Genomic DNA, 18481 nt, shown 5'->3' with positions numbered 1-18481 from the left:
CTAAGTTCTGATCATGATAGGTGGAAACTGGAACTCAGAAGGACCCTGAAGTTGGTGTGAAGGAAGGGCAGGGGTCCAGAGGAGGTACTGGTTATCTATTTCTCTGTAATAAATTAACAAAAGCAGAGTTGCTTCACCAACAAACGTTTATTATGTTTATTATCTCAGTTTCTTGGGGTCAGGAATCCAGGTGTGGCTTAGCCAGGTGCCCCCAGGCTTAAGGCCTATCATTTATTATCTCAGTTTCTTGGGGTCAGGAATCCAGGTGTGGCTTAGCCAGGTGCCCCCAGGCTGAAGGCCTTTTATGGGGAGGTGGGGCACTACTGCCATTGGCCAAGGCCATCCTCTCAGCTGAAGGCTCAACTGGTGGAGAATCCAGTTCTGAGCTCACTCTTGCAGTTACTGACAGGAGTCAGTTCCAGTCCAGTTGGCTGGAGCCCTCCCCTGCGTCACAGGGCATTTCAACAGGGCAACTAGCTTCCTACAGAGCAGGTAAGGTGGGGGAGGGTGCCTGAAAGGAGCAGCCTGTTACTTTGGCCATCTTCTCTTCTCCAGAATCACATCAGGAAGTCCAGCTCACACTCAAAGGTGTGAATAGCAGGAGGCCATCTCAAAGGCTGTCAGTGTCTAGGCTGGGACCTGAACAGTGAAGAGAAATTGACTAGAAGGGGGGGTGGGGGGTGGGGGGTGAGTGGCCAGTAGGGGGTGCTGCAGCTGTAACTCAGTGTGGCTGTGGGGAAAGTGCCTTCCATGGGAGGAGAGGTGTGGTAGAGAGACCAGCAGGGCCCAGAGGGTGTGTAACCTTTTAACCCAGGTTTGTGAAGGTGAACTTTATCCTGGGAGGATGGAAAACTTAAAGCTGGGGACTAAAACTGATTACACTGTGGGGAGAATGAGGCAGGCCATTGGGGAATTTTGATCTAAGGAGTGACTGAAGGGACAAAATGGAGTCTAGAGATTCGAAGGAGCTGGAATTTGTGAGGCTGAGAGACTGACTGTCGCCACCTGGTAGGATGCAAGTTCAGCAGAGTCTCTGGTATCCCCAGGTTTCTCCTTGAAAAACTTGGGAGAGCCTTTCTCTGAGATATGAAACCATGGGACAAACATGGTGAGGAGCTCAATATTTGAAAAACAGGGAGTGTGAGGTGCTTTGTGAGAGTAGGTGCTCTCTAGGCAGCTGACGTGGGCATCTGGAGGGCTTCCCACAGAAAGAGTGAGAGATGCAGATTAGAGAACAGTAAGCACCCAAATGCTGATCAATGATCCATCGTGGGAGTGGATAATATGCCCACTAGAGTTTCCAGGATACCTTAAGCAGCAACAGTGCTTCAAAAGACAGTACAAGAAGAGAGGCCAGTGAACAACAGAAAGTCCCAAATATGCTGCCAGGAAGGAAAACCAGGAGTCATAGGAACCAGAGAGAACACAGGGCAGTTTAAGTGTCAAGCAAGGACTGCAGAGCCTGGAGAGCTGAAGCCTGGGCCAAGTGGGGAGAGAGGTGAAAAGGAATGTTCTCCAAAAATGCAAATTGATTTAATATTTTAGAAGTTAAAGCTGCCATTTCAAAATCCTATTTTAAAAGACAAACAGAATAGATAAACATTTAGGCATCAGTTCCCTAAAAGATCACCAAGGAGGCTTAAAAAAAAACAAAAACCAGTTCCAGGGGATGTCCCAACCCTATAAAATTAGTCTCTCAAAAACGAGGCAGGGGCAACTGTAATTTTTTTTCTAAAAGTAGCGAAGTGATTTTGAAGTGTGACAAGATTTTGAAATCACTCATTTAAACCTCTAAGAACTGCTGGTTCATATTTGGCCTAAGCTCTTTCAGAATTAAAGTGACAGAAAAATTCGTAGATTGCTGAACTGTGAGAAGCTGATTGTTAAATTTAAGACTTTAATAGGAAATTTAAAGCAATCAAGAAAATAAACTCCCCCACAAAGCTAATTAAAAAAAAAACAACCCCATCAACTATAAAACACATCTTGTATGTTTATTATCAAGAAAAATGCTAATGATGGCAATTAAGACTACAAATTTAGTTGCGAGTAAATGAGAGCTAGTTTAGTAAATAAAACTGCCTGTAAACATTTGTAAAATAGTTCTCCTCCTCCGTATGGTTTGAAAAAGAACCTGATGGACCTCTAAAGAGCTGGGGCTGGTTCCTGGCTCTAGCAGGGTGGGAAGTCCTCACTGTTTAATAAACCAAGAAAAGCTCCCCGGCTCCTGGTTGCCTCTTCTCTGGGAAAACCACAAGCTCCCTTCTCAGCACTCTGAGAGCAGCCTGGGCTGCATGGCTCCCTCCACTTCCTTACCGCTTTCCTTTGTCCCTGGAGATTTAACTGTGAGCCTCCAAAGTGCTTTAAAAGCCCCTTCCAGGTCCTTCGGGGACCACTGTCCTCATAAGTTCCACAACCAAAGAGCAGCCTTTCACATACAAAGTCTCTAGACCCCACCTTGGGCCCCTCCAGACTGGCAACAGACCCCCAAGGACTTACCTCTCATCTTCTGGAAACGTTTCACAGTTCACCACTCACCCCTCCCCTTTCTCCAGGACTTTAACTTAAAATAGTTTCCCCACTTCTACCTTCTCTTGCTGTCCTTAAAGACACATATATTGGTTTTTCATTAGTTTTAAAATATTAACTCATCAGGAAATGAAAGTAGCAGAGGGAAAGGCATAAATCAGAGCTCCCCTCCCTGGCCCAGGGGGAGCCTCTCTAGGAAGGCTCAGATGTTTACATCTTCAGGTCAAATTGCTCCAAACAATGGTTGCCCTTAGGTTTCCCCTCTCGGGGCAGAAGGTGCCTAATTTCACTGGTCGTCTACCGCACACCAGCTCGCTGGGAAGCTGACTCATTCTTGCACGGCTGGAGGGATTCTGAATCTAGAGCCTTAAATGTGTGCATACCCTTCACAGTAATCCCACATCGAGGAAAATATCCTAAGGAAATAATCAAGAGATGCAGCCAAGGATTTATGAACAAAGAATATTCAGGGCAAAGCCATAACTGAGAAAAATTGGAAAAGACAGACGTACGTGCCTCCCAGGTGGGGCTTGGCTCCACAAACCCTCCAGCACCTCGATGGTGGATGGGGCGCGCCCAGCCACGTGGTCATTCAGATGGCAAACGTTTACTAGGTACTCTGCATTAGGCACTTGGCTGGGTAAATAAAACAGGTTAGGTTCCCCCCCTCCCCGCCCGAAGATGCACTCGACTAAAATTCATGAGCTAAAACAATTCTAAAATTATTTACACTGTGTTTTTTGGGGGGAAGCCGATTACATACTGTATCACCCCCGACTCTTTCAACCCCTGCCATAAGCAGTTACCAAATCCGAGTATTTTTTCCTTCAGTGGCTTTCCCTAACCGACCTCTTCATTCCTTTTCAAAAGCAGATCCTAAGGCTCTGAGGTAACCTGATAACAGCGGAAAGAACACCCACATGGAAGTCTTCCGATTGGTTTCTAATTTCAGGAAGTTGCCGACTTTGGGCAAATCACGTCACCTCTGGGACTGTTTCTTTCTTTTTAAACTTGTATTTTGTATTGGGGTATAACCTGGTTAACAAAGTGCTGTGATAGTTTCAGGTGAACAGCGAAGGAATTCAGCCTGACATATACATGTATCCATTCTCCCCTCCGGGATTGTTTCTAATCAAAATAAAAGGCTGGCCTTCATCTTTCTCGGAGTCCAGTAATTTTTTACTCTGACAGAACCATCCGTAGATGAGGAAGTCTCAGCCCTTGGCTAAAAGGAGGGGGAGGCAGGGAACCCCTCGAAGATCTGCGCACTTCTGTCTAGGGAGTTCCAGAACACCGACGAGGTAAGGGGCCGCCTCCGTGGAAGCGGGGCGAAAGTCTAGAAGTGGGCGGGCCTGTGTCGGGGGAGGCCGGGAGGTTGCGCAGGCCCCGCCCAGGCCCCGCCCAGGCCAGCGCTGTGCGCGCCGCTCTCCTGCCTCAGAGCCGACTCCAGGCCCACGAGGTGGGTAAGCAGGCAACGTCCTTCCTTCCAGTTGTTATTTAATATTAATAAAGAACAGCTCATAACTATTGGGTGCTTCCAGGTGCAAAACAGTGTGTCGGTGGTTTAGTTACCTCACAACCAAAGTACGAGGTTCATTCTGCTAATTCCCATTCTTAGGGCAAAACGGAGGCTTAGGAAGTTTACAAGATTGATAGAAGTTACGCGGGTAGTCGTAGGGTCCAGGGCTCTTCACTTGCATACTGCCCAGTCTGCCTCTTTTCCCGAGAGGGCAGTAAGACAGTCTTCGTTTTACCCCTCTTTACTGCTTGAGAAGACTGGAACTCGGGTCATTACGTTGGTGAGAATTTGTTGACTACCAACCGGGAGACTGGGTGGCCGAAGTTTAGGAAGTTTACGGCTCATCTTGGAATCTGTTGAAGCCCCCTGCTTTCACTAAGAACCCCCTTCCTCCCGGCCCCTCGTCCCCCACAGCCTTTCCCTGTCCGGTTAGGGTGAAGGGTCAGCTCTGAAAGGACAGTCAGGAAGGAATAATCCTCATCTCTTCCAAAGGAGAAAGAAATTTGCCCCCACAGCCTTTCCCTGTCCGGTTAGGGTGAAGGGTCAGCTCTGAAAGGACAGTCAGGAAGGAATAATCCTCATCTCTTCCAAAGGAGAAAGAAATTTGCAACCCAGAGGAGCTCTGCTCTCGCTCAGTTTGTGCTCTGACCCTTAAGATCTGCTCTGAGAAATTTCCTGTGACGTGTTACGGTTTGTTGCTACTAAGCAGTATGGAGTTTTGACATTAAGGTCTACATAATTCAGGAATCTAGATTCTATGAGCTCCTTGAAATTGTACTGAAAAGTAGCTTATGCATAGGTGTTTTTTTTCTAGGGGGAGTATTTATAGCTCTCCTTGGATTCTCAGAGGGGCTTACAGCTGCCCAAAGGTTAAGAACTCCAAGTGACATGTGGGTGCTGCTAAAGGGGAACAGTGATGCAAATCCTGCAGGAGTGGACAGAGAGAAAGGAGCATGGAGGAGAGGGGTATTCAGGTAAGACTTCCCAGAGGCAGGATTCTGGTATTGGGGATGGGGGAGCTGACATTTCTTGCACTCTTACTGTGTGCCAGGCATTGTTCTAGACCAAAATTTACAAGGATTAGTTCATTCATATAACAACCTTATGAGGTAAATAAGATTATTGTTCTGGCTTTGTAGATTAATTCATTTAATAAATATTTATTGAGCGCTGTGTGTCAGGCACTGTTCCCAGAGCTACGGCAATTAACAAAACAGTCAAAAATGCTTCCTTTGTGGAGCTTGCATTCCTGTGGGGAGACAGATGAGGAAACCAGTTTCCCAGAGAGTTAAGTGATAAACAAGGGTCTTCAGCTAGTAAGCAGCAGAGATTTGAACTGAGGCAGTATGGCACCAGAAGCTGTACCACTTTATTTATTTTAAAGGAATGGTTAATAATTTCAAACAATTGAAAGCTTAAAATTTCTGTGCAACAGAAAATCCCCAAACCTAAAAGGAAAGTGAGAAAATTCTGACATCATATAGAGCAAAGAATAGCTCCAAAATGTTTTTAAACTATAAGTCAAAGCCGCACATTAAAAATGAACGGGAAAAGGTTACTAAAATAACTCAGAAGAGGAAATACACAATCAATAATGTTGAACACTGGCTTCCTGAATTATCATCAAAACTTTCTGTTTATTGCTTGCACAGTAAGGAAGAGCTTTACCTTGGCAGAGTCTTAGTAACCTGTCAGAGGGCAAAGGGTTGAGACTGGATATTTACTGAAGTTTTGGAGATTGGTCTAAGGCAGAACTTTCCATGGGGAAAGGGGCTTGGTTAAGTTTGGGTAGGATCATGATACAGTAATTTGGGATTAATGGACAGTCCTGCAAGGGTTTTAAGGAAAGAAGATTAAAGAGTCACTACAGCATGCAAAGAGTCGGACACGACTGAGCGACTGAACTGACTGACACATGCCAGAGACATTGCTTTGTCAACAAAGATCTCTCTAGTCAAGGCTATGGTTTTCCAGTAGTCATGTATGGATGTGAGAGTTGGACTACAAAGAAAGCTGAGCGCCGAAGAATTGATGCTTTTGAACTGTGGTGTTGGAGAAGACTCTTGAGAGTCCCTTGGATTGCAAGGAGATCCAACCAGTCCATCCTAAAGGAGATCAGTCCTGGATGTTGATTGGAAGAACTAATGTTGAAGCTGAAACTCCAAAAGTTTGGGCACATGATGCGAAGAGCTGACTCATTTGAAAAGACCCTGATGCTGGGAAAGATTGAGGGCACGAGGAGAAGCAGACGACAGAGGATGAGATGATTGGATGGCATCACTGACTCAATGGACATGGGTTTGGGTGGACTCCGGGAGCTGGTGACGGACAGGGAGGCCTGGCGTGCTGTGGTTCATGGGTTTGCAAAGAGTCAGACACGACTGAGCAACTGAACTGAAATGACAACATGCCAAGTAGAAACTTAGAAGCAAAAATGCAGGTTGTCTTTTTTGAAAGAATGTATAACTGTGACTGCAATTGTATGCCTGCAATTCTTTATGCTAGTGCTTGTTGGGTTTGTCTAGATTTACCTGACCTCTTCTAGCCTTTGGCATCAATGCCTTCAGTGCTTGTGGATAAACAAGTGATGAAACTAAGAAGCTTATAGAATGAGGTAGAAGGGAATGATTGATAAATCAAGTTATTGGGTTTTTCCTTTGCTTAAAATCACATTTTAATTATATGTGTATTCTCAACTTTTCAGTTATATATTTTTAAGAAAACCTTGAGGTGTCATTGACATTCAACAAGTTTCATATACTTGAAGTATGCAATTTTGACATGAGTATGTATTCATGAAACTTATCACTGCAATTAAGATTATGAATATATCTGTTACCTCCAAAGTCTCCTTGGGCTTCTGTCAACCCCTCCCTCCAGGCCCCTCTCCAAGCAGCAACTGATTGTCTTTTGTCCTACAGGTTATTTGCATGGCTCTTTTTTTTAAAATTGTTTGCATCTGTGTTGTTGCATGTATTAATAGTTTACTGCTTTTTATTTCTGAGTAGTATTTCATTGTATGGATATACCACAAATTATTTATCCACTCATTTGTTGATTATATGGTTGATTCCAGTTTAGGGCTATTACAAATGAAACTGTGATTAACATTCATGTGCAAGTGTTTTTGTAGACATATGATTTTATTTCTTCAGTAATTAATTACTTCTTAATAGAATGGCTGGATCATACTATTGGTATATGTCAAAGTTTTTAAGAAACTGTCAAACTGTTTTCCAATGTAGTTGCACTATTTTACATTGCTGTCAGCAGTCTATGAAAATTCCAGTTATTTTACTTCCTTTTCCATTATTTGGTCTGGCCAGTCCTTTTGATTTTAGCCATCCTCAGAGGCGTGCAATGGTATCTTATTTTAATTTGCATTTCTGAGATAATTAATGATGCTGAGCATCTTTTTGTGTGCTTTTTGCCATCAATATGTCAGGAGGGCTTCCTGGTGGGTCAGATGGTAAAGAATCTGTCTGCAATTCTGGAGACTGGGGTTCAATCCCTGGGTTGGGAAGATCCCCTGGAGAAGGGAGTGGCAACCCACTCCAGTATTCTTGCCTGGAGAATTCTATGGACAGAGGAGCCTGGTGGGCTGTAGTCCATGGGGTTGCAAAGAGTTGGACACGACTGAACAATTAACACAAACAAAAAATATCTTCTTTGGTGAAGTATTCTTTCAAATCAGTTGTCACTTTTTGTTGTTGTTGGACTCTATTGCATTTTGGGAGTTCTTATGTATGTTGGATACAAGTCCTTTATCATATATGTGATTTGCTAATGTTCTCCTAACCTGTGGGTTATTTTTGCATTCTTCTAAAAGTATCTTCCAAAAAGTGTACATTTGGGCAGAGACTACTTAGTCTGGGGCCTGTCAGATTTGTTCTCTTCTCCTTTCAGATCAAAGGCCTTTGCCACAAATATGCTCCTTGGTTAGCCCAAGAAACATACAGGGTTTCTTTCCTTGTATTTATTGGAGCTGGAGGTACTGTAGCAGCACTGTATGCCTTGTATCTGGCATTGTTCAATCAGTTGGAACAGAAAGAATAAGCCAGAAGAAACTGAATCCTAGTGATCAATGTAAGTTCTATTCGGTGAATGTGGATTACAGTAAGCTGAAGAAAGAAGGTCCAGACTTCTAAATGAAATGTTTGACTATAAAGCTGCTTAGAATGAAGGTCTCCCAGAAGCCATTTGTAAAATTTTCTATTTAACCAGGAAATATTTCCCCTTTAAATGTATGAAATCATGATTGTGTATTGTGTTGAGGGTTTACCTTGATTAATACATGTCTGAAACTTGAACAAAAAGCATACAGACATTCTTAATTTTTGTTTAGTCAAATTTATCAGTTTTAAGGACTGTATTTATTTGTCATATCAGAAATCTTTGCCTAACCCAAGGTCATTTACTCTATATTCTATCAATTTTTTAATTTTAAAATTTACATTTATATCTGTGATCCATTTTGAGTTGATTTAAAATATATGCTATGAGGTGTGGATCAAACTTCCATTTCTTTTGCATGTAGTTATTCAATTGTTCCAGGACCATTCACTGAAAAGACTACCCTTTCGACATTTAACAACCCTTATAACTTTGTTGAGCAATTGAGCATGTATGTGTGACTGTGTTACCAGACTTTTTGTACAGTTGACCTGAATTTGTCTAGCTTTACCTTAATTTCCCCCACACTGTATTAATCACTGTAGCTTTAAGTATAAGCACTAAAGGGGTTCCCAGGTGGTGCTAGTGGTAAAGAATCCACCCACCAATGCAGGAGATGAATCCCTGGGTCTGGAAGATCCCCCAGAGTAGGAAATGGCACCCCACTCCAGTATTCTTGCCTGGAAAATTCCGTGGGCAGAGGAGCCTGGCAGCTTACAGTCCACTGGGCCGCAAAGAGTTGGACATGACTGAGTGACAGGGCACACACACAAGCCCCTACATATGAACCTTCAAGTTACAGACTTTCAAAGAAAGAGCGTTCTGTCAGCATTAGGCATGAGTGAAATTGCCCTTTCTCTCCTATTGCTGATGATCCTTCAGCTTTACCATCTCCCACCTTCTCTCCCTCCTATAATCACTAACTCTTCTTGCTTATTCACTTAAAGCCAGCCTCTGTATGCCAGCTATTGTACTATACTACTGTACTTTTCAAAGTACTGTACTGTAAGATTGTTTTATTTTTGTTTTTATGTATTATTTATGTTAAAAGTATTATAAACCTATTACAGTATAATACTATATAGCCAATTGTGTTAGCTGGGCACCTAGGCTAACTTTGTTGAACTTACAAACAAATTGGACTTACGAATGTGCTTTTAATATGGAACTCGTTCATATGTAGGGGATTCACTGTATTGAAATCAGGTAGTGTAAGTCTTCCAAGTTTTTTTTTTTTAATCAATTTCCATATTATTTAGGCTCTTCTAGGGCTTTCAAATTCCATACATTTTAGGATCAGTTTAAGTTCTGTGAAAACGATTGCTGGGAGTTTGAATAGGTTGTGTTGACTCTATAGATCAATTTAGGGAGAATTGACATCTTAATGTATATTGAATCTTCTGATCTAGGACCACACTATAGTTTTACATGTATTTAGGACTTAAGCTTTCCTCAGTAGTTTTCAGTAAGTGAGTCTTGCCCATTTTTTGTAAAATTTACCCCCAAGTATCTCAGATTTGTAATGCTGTTGCATATAGAAATGCAATTGATTTTTGTACCTTGACTATATATCTTCTGACCTTGCTAATCTCACTCACTAGCATCAGTAAGTTTTTAGTAAATCCCATAGGATTGTCTGTTGATAAATGGACAGTCATTAATCATCTGTGAATAAAGACAGTTTTACTTCTTTCTTTCCAATCTTTATGCCTTTTCTTTTTATTTTATTGCACTGATTAGAAACTACAGTACAATGTTGAATAGAAGTGTTAAGAGTGGATGTCTTTGCCTGTTCTTGATCTTACGGGGGAAGCACTCAGTATTTACATAAAGGATGATGTTAGCTGTAGATTTTTGCAGATGACTTTCAGCATTTTCTAACCTATGAACCCAGTATGTCTGATGTGAGGAAGTCTGCTGAGTTTTTTTCCCTAAACCTTGAATTAACAGTAGAATTTGTCGATTTTTTTGCCTCTATTGGGATGAGCCTATAACTTGCTTTTATTTTTTTAGTCTGTAAGTATGGTGAATTATATTGTTGATTGAATGTTAACCCAACCTTGCTTTCCCTAATAGACCCCAATTAGTCATGACATATTATTTGTATCATAGAATTTGAATTAATATTTTGTTAAGAATTTAAACATCTACCTTCATAAGAGTTCTTGGTCTGTATTTTTCTTTTCTTGTAATTTGTTTGGTATTGGTATCAGGGCAGTGCTGACTCATGGGATGTGTTGGGAAGTATTACCTTGTCGTGGGCTGAATTGTATCCTCTCAGAATTCATGTGTTGAAATCCTAACCCCCAGTACCTCAGATTCTGACAGTATTTGGAGATAAGGTCTTTAAAGAGGTAGGTTGAAATGAAGTCATTAGGGTTGGCCCTAATCCAATATGACTGGTGACCTTAGAGGAAGAGGAAATTAGGACCCAGACATCTACTGAGAGAAGACCATATGAGGAGAGAGAGGACAGCCATCTGTAAATCAAAGAGAAAGGCCGTGGAAGAAACCAGTCCTGTTGACACCATGCTCTCAGAATTCTAGCCTTCAGAATATTGACAAAATAAATTTCTGTTGCTTAAGCCAACTAGTCTTTGTTATGGCAGCCCTAACAAACTAACACATACTTCTGTATCCATTTTCTGGAAGACTTTGTGTGGCATTTTCATTATTTATTTCTTAAATTTTGGATAGAATTCACTAGTAAAGTTATCTGGACATGGAGTTTTTCTTTGGGAGAAGGTTAATTTGTTGTTGTTCACGTGCTAAGTTGTATCTGACTATTTGTGACCCCATGAACTGCAGCACACCAGGCTTCCCCGTCCTTCACTATCTCCTGGAACTTGCTCAAACTCATGTTAGTGATGCCATCCAACCATCTCATCCTGTGTCACCCTCTTCTCTTGCTCACGATCTTTCCTAGAATCAAGGCTTTTTCTAATGAGTCAACTCTTTGCATCAGGTGGCCAAAGTACTAGAGTTTTAGCTTCAGCATCAGTCCTTTCAGTGAATATTCAGGGTTGATTTCTTTTAGGACTGGTTTGATCTCATTGTCCAAGGGACTCTCAAGAGTCTTCTCCAGGACCACAGTTTGAAAGCATCAATTCTTTTTTTTTTTTTTAAGTATTTATCTTAATTGGAGGCTAATCGCTTTACAATATTGTAGTGGTTTTTGCCATACATTAACATGAATCAGCCATAGGTGTACATGTGTTCCCCATCCTGAACCCCCCTCCCACCTCCCTCCCCATCACATCCCTCAGGGTCATCCCAGTGCAGCAGCCCTGAGCACCCTGTCCCATGCATCGAACCTGGACTGGTGATCTATTTCACATATGATAATATACATGTTATTATATTCTCTTAAATCATCCCACCCTTGCTTTCTCCCACAGAGTCCAAAAGTCTGTTCTTTATATCTGTGTCTCCTTTGCTGTCTCACATAGAGGGTCCTTGTTATTATTTTTCTAAATTCCATATATATATATATGTGTTAATATACTGTATTGGTATTTTTCTTTCTGGCTTACTTCACTCTGTATAATAGGCTCCAGTTTCATCCACCTCATCAGAACTGATTAAAATGCACTCTTTTTAATAGCCAAGTAATATTCCATTGTGTATATGTACCACAGCTTTCTTATCCATTCATCTGCCGATGGACATCTAGATTGCTTCCATGTCCTGGCTATTGTAAACAGTGCTGCGATGAACACTGGGGTACACGTGTCTGTTGAAAGCATCAATTCTTCCGCACTTAACCTTCTTCATAGTCCAACTCTCACATCCATATACAACTACCAGAAAAGCTACCAAACTTAGCTTTGACTATATGTACCTTTGTCAGTAAAGTGATGTCTCCTTTTTAATACACTGTCTAGGTTTGTCATAGCTGTTCTTCCAAGAAGCAAGTGTCTTTTAATTTCAAGGCTGTAGTCACCGTCTGCAGTGATTTTAGAGCCCAAGGAAATGAAATCCGACACTCTTTCCACATTTCCCCCATCTGTTTGCCTTTAAGTGATAGGACCAGATGGCATGATCTTAATTTTTTGAATATTGAGTTTTAAGCCAGCTTTTTCACTCTCCCATTTCACCTTCAAGAGGCTCTTTAGATCCTCTTCACTTTCTGCCATTAAAATGGTATCACCTACATATCTGAGGTTGTTGATATTTCTCCCAACAATCTTGATTCCAGCCTGTACTTCATCCAGCCTAGCATTTCGCATGATATACTCTGCATAGCAGTTAAATAAGCAGGGTGACAATATACAGCCTTGATGTACTTCTTTCCCAGTTTTGAACCAGCCCATTGTTTCATGTCCAGTTCTAACTGTTCTCGTCTGCATGCACATTTCTCAGGAGGCAGGTAATGTGTTGTGGTATTCCCATCTCATTAAGAATCTTCCACAGTTTGTTGTGATCCACACAATCAAAGACTTTAGCATAGTCAGTGAAGCAGAAGTGGATTTTTTTTTTTTTAAATTCCCTTGCTTTTTCGATGATCTGGCATATGTTGGCAATTTGATCTCTGGTTCTTCTCCCTTTTCTAAATCTAACGTGTACATCTGGAAGTTCTCGATTCACATATTGCTGAAGCCTAGCTTGAAGGATTTTGAGCATAATCTTGCTGGCATGTGAAAAGAATGCAATTATATAGTAATTTGAACATTCTTTGGCATTGCCCTTCTTTGGGATTGGAATGAAAATGACTTTTCCAGTCCTGTGGCTGCTGCTGAGTTTTACAATTTTGCTGGCATACTGAGTGCAGCGCTTTCACAGCATCATCTCATTGTTTTCCTCTCTCTCTTTGCCGTGATCACTGAGGAAGGCTTTCTTATCTCTCCGTGCTATTCTTTGGAAATCTGCATTCATTTGGGCATATCTTTCCCTTTCTCCTTTCCTTTCATTTCTCTTCTTTTCTCAACTATTTATAAGGCCTCCTCAGACAACCACCTTGCCTTCTTGCATTTCTTTTTCTTGGGGATGGTTTTGGTCACCACCCTCTGTACAATGTTACGAACCTTTGTCCCTATTTCTTCAGGCACTCTGTCTAACAGATCTAGTCCCTTAAATCTATTTGTCACCTCTACTGTATAATCATAAGGGATTTGATTTAGGTCATACTTTAATGGCCTAGTGGTTTTCCCTACTTTCTTCAATGTAAGTCTGAGTTTTGCAATAAGGAGCTCATGATCTGAGCCACTGTCAGCTACTGGTCTTCTTTTGTCGACTGGATAGAGCTTCTCCATCTTTGGCTGCAAAGCATATAGTAAATCTGATTCGGTATTGACCATCTGGTGATGTCCAGGCATACAGTCGTCTCTTGTGCTGTTGGAAGAGGGTATTTGCTAAGACTAGTGTGTTCTCTTGGCAAAACTCTGTTAGCCTTTGCCTTCATTTTGTACTCCAAGGCCAAACTTGCCTCTTATTCCAGCTTTCTTTTATCTTCTTACTTTTGCATTCCAGTCGCCTATAATGAAAAGGACATCTTTTTTTGGTGTTAGTTCTAGGAGGTCTTATAGGTCTTCATAGAATTGTTCAACTTCAGCTTTTTTGGCATTAGTGGTTGGGGCATCAACTTGGATTACTGTGAGGTTGAATGTTTTGCCTTGGAAACAAACTCAGATGACAAAGATAAAAAAAGTTGAATAACAAATTCAATTTCTTTAATACATATAGGCTACTCATTTTATCTGTTTCTCAAGTGATCTTTGGTAGTTAATGTCTTTAAGAAATTTATCTACCATCTAAGATATAGAATTTCTTGCCAAAAAGATATTCATATTCTCTTATTATCCTTTTAATGTATGTAATGTCTGTATTTGCATCACCTCTCATTCTTATATGGCAATTTGTGTCTTTTTTTTTTTTTTTTTCTGTAATCAGTCTCGCTAAAGGTTTATCAATTTTATTGGTTTCTCAAAGAACCACCTTCTGTTTTCACTGATTTTCTTTATCTGTTTTCTGTTTAATTGATTTCTGCTCTGATATTTATTTTTATTACTATTATTGTTTTTAGGTTTTTAAAGGTTGAAGTATATGTCATTGATTTGAGATCTTTTTTTTTTCCTCACAGAGGTGTTCAATGCAATTAATTTCTTTTTAAGAGCTGCTTTCGATGTATCCCACAAATATTGATATGCTTTATTTTCATTCAGTTCAAAATACTTTCTGCTTTCAGTTTTGATTCATTTTTTGACCCTTGGGGCCAAAGAACATACTTTGCATTACTTAAATCTTTTTAAATTTGACATGTTTTATTGACCTGAAAATGGGCAATCTTGCTAAGTGTTCTTTGTGTACTTGAAAAGAATTTGTATTCTGGTGGTGTTGGACATTCTAATAATATCAACTAGGGCAGGTTGGTTGGTACTGTTGTGCAAGTCCTCTGTGTTTCTACTCATTTCCCATTTCTTTATCAATTATTGAGAAACGAGAGCTTTATCTTACTGTAACTGAGACTTTGTCTATTTCTTATTGAGTCCATTGTTTTTGTGTCCAGGCATTTTGAAGTTCTGCTGGTTTTGAACAGGATGTAAGTGGGAAATCAAGGAAGAGTTTTGAGGCACTTAACACAAGTAGATAGGTGGTATGAGTAGTAGGTAGGTAGTATGGGTAGGTAAAAGGCCTCCAGGTTATGTTGAGTATAAGGAACATCTGGCCCACATGTTGGCTCTGACTAGACTGATTTATTTTTAGATTACTCTGCTCAGAGAGTAATTGCTCCATCTAGGTAACACTATCTATTTTAATCAAAGTAAAGCACATATCAGGATAAAAGAACCACAGGAATCATCAAAAATATTAGGTTGAATCATATGGAGTTGACATTTGTCTTTGACCTACAAAAATGGTAATTTCTCACAAAGCAAGGATGTTTGTTCATTATAGTATTGTTCAGAATAGTGAAACACTGAGAGTAATGTAAATGTCAAGCAGTAAATCATGTCACAATACTGGAAAATTAAAGTTTTGAGAGATTATTTAATAATTTACTCCTTTTGTGTCCTCATCCAATTTTATAATATTAAATTCTGTCTATACATGCCAGCAACTCCAAAATGCATATCATAAGTCCAACAGCTCAGAAGATCCAGACTCAGACATTCAGTTTCCTGTTCACCATTTTCACTCCGATGTCTAGTCAATATCTGAAATTTAACATGTCAAAACTGAACTCCTGATCTGTCTTTAAATCCTGTTCTCCCCACATCCTTACTCATCTCAGTTAGTAGAAATTCTAGCCTCCTTTCCTATTTGTTCAGGTCAAAATCCTTGAAGTCATTTTTGTTTTTGGTTTTCATGTTTTTATTGGGGGCCACCAGGGAGGGGCCCTGTCCCTGTCAACAGAGGAGCTCACAGTCCTTCAGCCATTTCAAGGCTCTGAAGGTCTGGGGGTGGCAAGGCATGTTGGGCATGTTCCCATCATCTTGAAAGATCACTGGGTAAATAGGTGTAGGTTGTGGCCTAGTTGATCATGTTGGTGTACTTAGTGCATGAGCTGAGTGTGGGCAGAATTAGAGTGAGGCCTCTGGTGGTGAAAGATGCCACCAGCCTGACATTCTTGAGGAAGGTGATGATTCTAGTGGCTCTCCTGGTTTCCCCTGGAGTCATTTTTGACTCTTCCTCATCCCCGATATTCAATCCATCAGGAAACTTTCTGACTTTAGCTTCAAAATATACCCATACCCAATGCTTTTCACCATTGCGACCACTGAGGTCTTCTTTCCCTTACACTGCAAAAGCCTCCTGACCTTATTATAATAACTGCAGTTAGTCAATATTTTAAAGAGCACTGATGAAAACTGTATACATCTGGACTAAGTTCAAATGAACATGGCAGACAGTGTCCGCTCCAAATCATTACGTCATTAAGTTTGGAGACATTTGCTCACTATCTTCTTATCTTCTCCTGCGTTTTCCTACTCCCCTCCTTCGTTTACTCCTTAACTGAATATAAGGAACTAAACTGTTTGGAGCAGTTATCAATTTATTGCCCCATAGCAATAAAAATGTTGCTCTGCAACAATGGAGCTAGACCTTTTTGTAAACATTTCTCCTTTGACAAGGTGGCACAGTATTAATCTTCTTTAATAGAATGCACTGGAGAGGCACTGGAGGAGGGAGCTTCTCTTCCAGGTTCTGCTGTGCTCTCCTCTGTGAGCTCCTCCAGTGTGCAGCTCTTGGCTCTTGTGGAAAGTGAAAGTGAAAATCGCTCAGTCGTCTCTGACTCTGTAACCCCATGGACTATATGGTCCACGGAATTCTCCAGGCCAGAATACTGGAGTGGGAAGCCTTTCCCTTCTCCAGGGGATCTTCCCAACCCAGGGATTGAACCCAGGTCTCCTGCACTGCAGGCAGATTCTTTACCAGCTGAGCCACAAGGGAAGCCCTTGTGGTCTCAGAGGCTAACCTCTTGTGGTAGGGAGGCTTGGGGGGCCCCATAGTGAGCTTTACTGGTATCACACCTCTCCATGCAGGGCCTCCCTGGAACCTCCTTCTACCATGGCTTCCCAGCAAGTTCTGGGCTATGCCAACTCTCCAAGGATGCTTCCCTGGCATCTGACAGCAGATTCCAAACAAGTGGCACTGGTGCAGCATCTCAATAAACTTCTCTGCCATCCAGTGGGCCATGGGTGTGGCCTCTCTAATATCAAAGTCTGAGCTCAGCCAAAGTGGGAGGGGGCTCTTTGAGGTTTACCTTACCTCAGCCCTAGAGTTAGTAGCTGCTCCCTATATGTGCTATTTTTGTATTCTTTAGAGTTCTTTTTATTGCTTAGTAGCAAATCCTTCATTATTTCAGTTTATTATAGTAGTCTGTGATGGTTAATTTTATGCATCACCTTAGCTGGGCCATGTTGCCCAGAAATTTAATCAGACATTATTCTGGAAGTTTCTGTGACGGTGTTCTTCAGATGAGACAAACATTTACATTGGTGGAGTTTGAGTAAAGCAGATTATCCTCCATAATGTATCCAATCTGTTGAAGGCCTTAATTCAGCATAGACTGACCTCGTTTGAGCAAGAAGAAATTCTGCCAGTCAGTGATCTTTGAACTTTAACTACAATTCTTCCCTTGGGTCTCCAGTCCACCAGCCTAATCTGCAGATTTTGGATTTACCATGGCTCCACAACTGTGTCAGTTGATTCCTTAAAATAAATCTCTCTCTATACATATACATACACACACACAGACATCTGTATACACCCTTAGCTCTGTTTCTCTGGATAATTCTAACTGTTCTTAACATTAAACTACCTCTCTTCAGATTGCTATGTAGTTTCTGTCTCTTGATTTGGATCCTGAAAAATACACCATTATTTTCTCCTGAACTCCAAATCCATAGTGCCAACTATCCAACATCTTTACTTAGATGTCTAACAGGCATGCCAAACTTACAGCCAAAAGTAAGCTCTTGATGTTCCTCCTGCAAACTTGTTTCTCTTATGCTTTTTCCAATCTCAGCTGAAGACAACTCCATTTTCAGTGAGGCTTTCCCTGGCTAACCCAATTTAGTTACAGTCCATCTTTAAGCAGCCCCAACCATACTTCCCATCCTTCTTCTTCGCTTGTTATTACTGTTATCTAATTACTATATGTATTGGGCTTCCCAGGTGGCTCAGTTGGTAAAGAATCTGCCTGCCAATGCAGGAGATGTGGGTTTGGTCCCCGGGTCAGGAAGATTCCCCTGGAGAAAGAAATGGGAACCCACTCCAGTATTCTTGCCTGGGAAATTCCATGGACAGAGGAGCCTGGTGGGCCACAGACCATGGGGTCACGAAAGTGTTGGATATGACTCAGCAACTAAACATCAACTATATGTATTGTTATGTTTATTAGGTAATTTGCTCCATTAGAATATAAATTCCATAAAAGCAGGAATTTGATGTGTGTGTTTAAACTGCTGCATGGTCATAACCTAAAGTAATGCTTAACATGTGGTGAATAATCAATGCATCTCTGCCTTTCATTTTTAGTAAAGACTACAGTGCTAGTTATTTTTGAATGTCGTTTATCCCAAATTCATAAATACATTCTACATTTTCTTTCAAAAACTGTTTTTGCTGTTTATGTTTAGATTGTTAAGCGAAGAATTGATTTTTTTGTATGGTGTGAGATAGGGTTCACATTTTTTTCTTTTCTTTTTACTGCTTCTGGAATAACCAATTGCCCAGCAGATTATATTTCGCGCGCGCGTGTGTGTGTGTGTGTGTGTGTGTGTGTGTGTCTGTGCCTGCATGCATGTGTGTACGTTC

The 18481-nt window shown here is 41.1% G+C and overlaps 1 long non-coding RNA gene across 1 annotated transcript; it reads left to right on the top strand.

The window, feature by feature from the left end:
* The first annotated feature begins 377 nt into the window (after positions 1–377).
* On the top strand, positions 378–10380 carry LOC114114038 (uncharacterized). The gene is made up of 2 exons (XR_003588883.3): positions 378–492; positions 3400–10380. It is a non-coding gene; the product is annotated as an uncharacterized LOC114114038 (long non-coding RNA).
* Positions 10381–18481: the final 8101 nt, after the last annotated feature.

This window comes from Ovis aries, chromosome 3, assembly GCF_016772045.2.
Source record: "Ovis aries strain OAR_USU_Benz2616 breed Rambouillet chromosome 3, ARS-UI_Ramb_v3.0, whole genome shotgun sequence".
In the NCBI taxonomy this organism is placed as follows: Eukaryota; Metazoa; Chordata; class Mammalia; order Artiodactyla; family Bovidae; genus Ovis; species Ovis aries.
This window is presented reverse-complemented; position numbering and strand designations above follow the sequence as displayed.